The following is a 5996-nucleotide window of genomic DNA, read 5'->3' as shown; positions in this document are numbered from 1 at the left end:
TGGTTTTAGAACCAGACAAATTAAATGGAAAACTTACTTCCAATGATGCCTAGAAATTTCTAAAAGAACTGGGAAAACTGCCTCCATTGAGGAGTAAACTGAAGGAGGTCAGCAGACTTCTTCTGAATTGAGAAGTACTGAGGAGGCTTTGTCTCCTTTGTCTCCACCTGCTCCTTCTTCTCCAGCCCCTGCACCTGCATAGTCTCCCTCACCTGAGCCCTCCTGTCCTGCCTTGCCTCCTCTTCCATCACCATTACCTGAGGAGAGTCCCCAGGGCTCTGGCCCCTTCCCTGAAACTTCTGTTCTGACAGCCCCTTTCCAGGTAATACGCACAGGAAGAGGGGAATACACAGAATACCGCTGTGTATTCTGCTTCACCATATTGTGAATTAAAAATATTATATAAGACTTCCCTGATCTAAATGTAAATACATTTTCCTCTTCTGTTTCTAATGCAGGCGCTAAGATCCTATAGGGTTTGGGAGAAAATTTGACTTAACTATTGAAACCTTTGAGTCCAAATATTCTAACCTCCATCAATTAATTCACATGCTGGTGTAAGAAGGCAAGGCCACTGAACTGGATACAAAAGGCACAATGGAAGGATTTCAAAAACAGACTGAAGTAGAACATGAAAGTGTCTGCATTTTGGCCAAATAACTCCATGTTGCCATTCCCTAGGTCCTTCGTAAAAATGTAGATTGGGGGATAATTCAGCAATGTACCTAAAAAGCCAGACAAATGTGTCTTTGCATACTTAAAATGGCAAATCTGTCTTTGCTTACTTAAAATGGTTGAGGGCCACGTGTGGTGGCTCATGTCTGTAATCTCAGCACGTTGGGAGGCCGAAGCAGGTAGATCACTTGAGGTCAGGAGTTCAAGACCAGCCTGGCCAACATGGTGAAACCCTGTAGCTATTAAAAATACAAAAATTTGTATTTTTACAAATTTTTGTAAAAGAATCGCTTGGACCCGGGAGGGAGAGGTTGCAGAGAGCCGAGATCCTGCCACTGCAATCCAGCCTGGGACACGGAGTGAGTCTCTGTCTCAAAAAAAAAAAAAAAAAAAAAAAAAAAAAAAAGAAAGAAAGAAAGAAAAAGAAAAAAGAAAAAAGAAAAAACAAACAAAAACAAACACAAAAACACCATTTATAAACGTTTATAGTAAAATGGTTTGAGTGGTTTGAGAATCCGTGTCTATATTTGGTCAGGGTCCCATCTGTCGCCCAGGTTGGAATGCAATGGCAGGATCACGGCCCAGCCCAGCCTCTATCTCTTGAGCTCAGGTGATCCTCCCACCTCAGCCTTTGCAGTAGCTCCTGTGACCACCGGTGTGCACCACCACGCCTGGCTATATTTCTGGTTTTTTGCAGTGATGAGGATTCGCTCTCATCTGTTGCCCAGGCTTGTCTTGAACTCCTGAGCACAAGAGATTTTCCTGTCTGAGCCTCCCAAAATGCTGGGATTACAGATATAAGCCACCACATGGATGGAGAATTCTTTTTTTTTTTAAATAAATACGTGCTGATTTATTACAGGAATAAGATGGTGTCTTGGGGGATAAATTCAAGAGGAGTTGAGAATGTTTGATTTCTTTATGATCCCTTTCCAGGAAGGGAGGATAGCAAGATTTAGGGCAAGCCAAAATCATCCCCTATTAAAAAAAAAGCCACCTCCAAGTAGTCCTGAAGAGGGAGGCAGAATTAAAAAATACATGTCTGCAATGATTCCTAATTGTTTTTGAATACAGAAGCTTGGGAAGGGGTTTCCACCAGTTTCATGAGGAAGGCACGACTACCGGATAGTGTTGGGGAAGGGTATAAGGTCCTATGCAGGCTGGCCGCTTAGCCCACAGATGCCAAAATCATGTCTACTGGCAGCACCTCCAAACTTCTGGCTGTCGCCTGCATTGTCACTGTGTCCAAAAGCAGCAGCTGAGAGTGCACCAGGATGTCACGACCACACCGGAACACACCTGCCGGGAGCAACGTGTGGGTGCTCTTGTCATTCAGCGCGTCGTCTGACCTCTCACAAGGGGGCATTCCCAAGAACTTCATGATGTTATCCACAGCCTCTTCAAGTGTCTTGATTGTAGACCAAGCGAATATTTGCTCCTTCCCAAATTCATCCCCTGCCTCATCCCAGGCTGCTTTGAAGTTCAGTTTCATGATCTTTTGAATGTGATCAGCTACAGCAACTTTCAGATCTTCCAGCACTTACTCAGCCTCACAGCCTTCGTCGTCGGTCTCCCCAGTGGTGGGAGCACAGTCCTTAACTGTGAACTTCAGCATGCAGCTAAATGTGCAGGCCACAGCTGTGGGGTCTCCTTTTTGCAGCGTCACCAGTGTGTAGCAGGTCCCAGGCTAGTTGTAGGGCATGCTCTGGGCAGGTACCTCATAGGCCTCAGTGGGCTCCATCCGCACTGTGACATTCTCTGGGGTCTGGTCATTGAGTGTGTTCGTTCAGTCACACTGAAACACCATGTGGTCGGTGAAGGTGTGTTTGGTGCAGCCGATGACATACTTAGTCTCTGACTCGGTGAGGGGCTCAGGCGAGGACTTGAATAGGGGCCAAAGTCCCTGGAACTCTGGCACTGCCACCAACTGCTCCTGGAAGATCTCCTGGTAGCTGCCACTTTCTCAGGCTGTTTGCGGTGATGGGGGTGCTTTCCATTCTCTGCTCTGCCATGGGCATAGTGGCGAGGGGCACAGACTTGAGGTCAAAAGGTTTTTCTGATGGTTCTAGTATGTACTGATTCAGAGCCCTCTCCAGATCAGGGACGGATACAGTCAGACCATTCAGGATCTAGCCTGCATTGAGGGCCTTCTGCTGCGCTTCAGGACTTTTAGATAGAAGGTGGCTCAGTCCCTTATTTCATTGTCATCATCCATCACATACCTCTTCAGCAACACCAAGATACTGGGGCACATGTGTTCATTCTGGGCTCCAGATGTGGCCAGAACACTCTCAGCACCTGCCCGGACCTCCTCATGCTCCAAGACAGCTCGGTTATAGATGAAGCCGGTGTACTTTGAGGGCTGGTGGTCTTGGGCCCCTCCTGGCCCAGGAAATACAGAATACGGGTGGCCAGCACTGTGAACTAGCAGTCCTCAATGAACTCGTACAGATGTGACAGCTCCGTCTCCTTGCTCTCTGAGTTCTCAGTGATGCTGATGATGCCGTCCACAGTGGTGCACTTGTACTCACAGCCACCCTCTTCCCGGAGCATGGTGAGCAGGAAGTTCATGAGGATGGCGTGTTTGCGAGGATACTTCTGACACAGGGCACCGACAGCCTGGACAACCCCCACCTTGAGTTCATCGGGGATCTCTGACATGAAGGAGGACATCTCCTTCATAAGGCATCTGCTTCAAGGTCGATGCTGCTCTCACTGCCTGTCTTAAAGAGGGTGGTGATGGCCAGCGTGGAAATGCTGTGGTTTGAGTCTGTGACCAGGTTCTCCAGATCCAGACTGCAAGCTGTCACAGCAGACGGATGCTTCATGGCAACCTTATTGACGGTGCGAACAGCTGCATAATGGACAGTAGCCTTGGGTGAGCTGCGGAAAAGCTGGAGCACTGGCACAGCCGGGCCAGCTCCTTGGCACTGCAGCCTGGCAGGTTGACGATGGCCGAGGCTGCTTCGCACACCACCATCTCATGCCTGTTGCACAAGCAGCGTTCGATGAAGTCAAACAGTGGACTGTCACGGCTGCCATCCTCCCCTTCCAGCTGCTTGCTGGCCTGGATCATCATGCAGGAGGCAAAGGAGGACTTACAGCCATGCCAGGTGACCTTGCTGATCATCTTATTGACAGCCAAGCGGCCATTCTTACACATGTGGTACAGGAGCCCTAGCGTGTGATGCTGGACCACGATGTTATCACTGCATGCCACCTCCTGAGCCTCATTCACCCAGCGCTTGACCACGTCAAAGCTGCATTTCAGCAGGTGCAAGGAAGGCTCAAGGGCAGAGCTGGAGACATGGACAGCTTGTCTACAATGGCCTGTTTCATGCAGCGCTCAGTAGCCCACAGCATGGTGCTATCGATGATCTGGCAGAGGGCCGCACAGCCGGGCCCCGATAGTTGTCTCCTTTCCCAGTCATGTCTTTTGTTAGGCTGCTGGTGACAATGATGACATCCTCTGCGATGCAAGACATCTCCTTGATGGACAAGTAGCACATCCGACGGAGAACTTGGTCCGCAAAGAAGGCGTAGGTCGCTTCCGTGGTCCCCAGATGCTTCCCAAGGTTTATGAGATAAAGAACCTCGGTGAGGATGTGGGCACATTTCCGAGGATTGACCGGGGTTTCATTAAATACATGGGCCTTTTGGAGTATGGCACTCTTCTCAAGGTGCTGGAATGGGCTGGAGCCTCCACTTGACTCCTCATCCTTCTCGTCAAATTTCTTCAATGTGGTGGAGCCAGTGGGATGCAATGCAGCAACGCAATGCTTGCCAAGTGCGGCATGGAGTAGTGGTTCAACAGAGGTTCTACAGGGACCCTTGACGGAGGATTCTTTAAACAGTATTCTGAAATCGCTGACACTAGCCTTTAAGATCACCGGAATGATTCCCTTATAAATTGTGCTTTTCTCAATGGCTTAAATAAAGACTTTGTTACCTTAGTGAAAAGACACTAGCTTAGGCCAGGCACAGTGGTTTATACCTGTAATCCCAACACTTTGGGACACTGGACACTGAGGTGGGCGGATCCCTGAAGCATAGGAGTTTGAGACCAGCCTGGGCAACGTGATGAAGCTCTGTCTCTACAAAAAGAAAAAGAAAAAGAAAAAAATAGCAAGTTAGTAGAAATATAATGCATACAAGAATGCTAATCATGAAGACAATCTGTATTCCAGAAGAGTAAGGGAGCCTATCTATTAGGGAGCCAGCTAAAACCTCAAATCCCAGTTCACACGCCAGGGTGTGGTGTCACACACCTGCTGTCCCAGCTACTTGGGAGAATGAGTAAGGGGGTTGCTTGAATTCATGAGGTCAAGGCAGAATTCAACCCCGGTCATGCCACTGCACTCCAGCCTGAGCCACAGTGAGACCTTGTCTCAAAAGCAAACAAACAAAACCCACAGAAACAGCAACAGCTACAGATTGTCACCTCATTCTGACATGACTGTGGCAAACACCACTGTGCTATTGGGAAATTAAAAGGAAAACACTCCCTCCTGCTGTCAACCCGCCCTCTTGCTCTAACGTGTCTGACCCATGGGTTCAAGTGCGCAAAAGCTGATGTGCTCAAATTATAATACACTTTCCTGTTCTGCACCAGCATTTATTTTTGTCTGGAGGCGATCACCAGCCAGGTCCATAAATGTCTAAGGACAAGGAGTGATGAAGGGCAATGTCTTTTAGGATATTTGAATACATATATGGATCTGAAGAAACCCAACGTTGGGCAAGCTTCCTCAAACTTCTCACTAGGCCTGACCACCACTCATTTTACATAGAGATTCTATTGGGGCAAAACCAGAGAATTATCTGCCTGGCCATCAAGAAGATAACTCCTTGCATTTTGCGGGGAGAACACTTTTGCTTGAAGGGAGTGTTTCTTCCCAGGATTACAAATCTTTCTATAACTCTGGAAACATTGCTGATGAAAACCAGGCATGGTGGCTCTGGCCTGTAACCCCAGTCACTCGGGGCCTGAGGCGGGAGAATCTTAAGCCCAGGAGTTCGAGGATGCAGTGAGCTATGATGCTGCCACTGCGCTCCAGCCTGGGCTGTCTCAGAGCCAGATACCGTCTGTGAAAGACAAAGAAAGAAAAAATATTGCTGATAAAACTGCAGCCTCTTTTGCAGCTCAACAAAAAGCTATTTATTCACTGGCTGAGGTTGTGCTAGATAATCATATCGCTTTAGTGATATATTTAGCTGAGCAGGGAGATGTATGTGGGTGGCAAATACCTTCTGTTGCATATACATAAATATTTCCCATGAAGTAGAACCTTCTCTTGAAAAAATCAGCAAAGAAGCCACTT

At 47.9% G+C, this 5996-nt stretch overlaps 1 protein-coding gene and 1 pseudogene across 1 annotated transcript in view; one reads left to right on the top strand and one right to left on the bottom strand.

Moving 5' to 3' along the window:
- LOC108316401 (neuroblastoma breakpoint family member 10-like) overlaps nt 1–5996 on the top strand; it is a 163908-nt gene that overhangs the window by 79664 nt on the left and 78248 nt on the right. The window lies entirely within an intron of this gene.
- Nucleotides 1742–5996, bottom strand: part of LOC108316372 — a 6439-nt pseudogene continuing 2184 nt past the window's right edge.

The sequence above is a fragment of the Cebus imitator genome, unplaced genomic scaffold (assembly GCF_001604975.1).
Source record: "Cebus imitator isolate Cc_AM_T3 unplaced genomic scaffold, Cebus_imitator-1.0 Scaffold188, whole genome shotgun sequence".
In the NCBI taxonomy this organism is placed as follows: domain Eukaryota; kingdom Metazoa; phylum Chordata; class Mammalia; order Primates; family Cebidae; genus Cebus; species Cebus imitator.
The sequence above is the reverse complement of the archived record's forward strand: the minus strand, read 5'-3'. Positions and strand labels throughout refer to the sequence as shown.